The sequence below is a fragment of the Myotis lucifugus genome, unplaced genomic scaffold (genome assembly GCF_000147115.1).
Source record: "Myotis lucifugus unplaced genomic scaffold, Myoluc2.0 scaffold_7, whole genome shotgun sequence".
Classification (NCBI taxonomy): domain Eukaryota; kingdom Metazoa; phylum Chordata; class Mammalia; order Chiroptera; family Vespertilionidae; genus Myotis; species Myotis lucifugus.
The window spans coordinates 6,219,086-6,219,362 of NW_005871055.1; positions in this window are offsets into that span (position 1 = coordinate 6,219,086).

The window sequence follows — 277 nt, forward strand, 5'->3', positions numbered from 1 at the left end:
TTTTTCTCTCTCCCCTCTCCCCCTATTCTTGCCTTTTCCCTTCTTTTCAACCCCCCGGCGGGGCCTCCCCCCCCCCCCCTCCCCCCTCACTACCCCCCCCTCACCCCCTCACACCTCTCCTTCCACCCCCCCCTCCCACCACCCTCCCCCCCCCCCAACAAACACAACACCCCGGCCCCCCCCCCCCCCCCCCGACCCCCCCCCTTCCTGTCCCTAACAGGAACGCGGCGGGAGACCGCGCCCCCCCCGCGCCCGCCCCTGGGTGGGCCTCCCGATG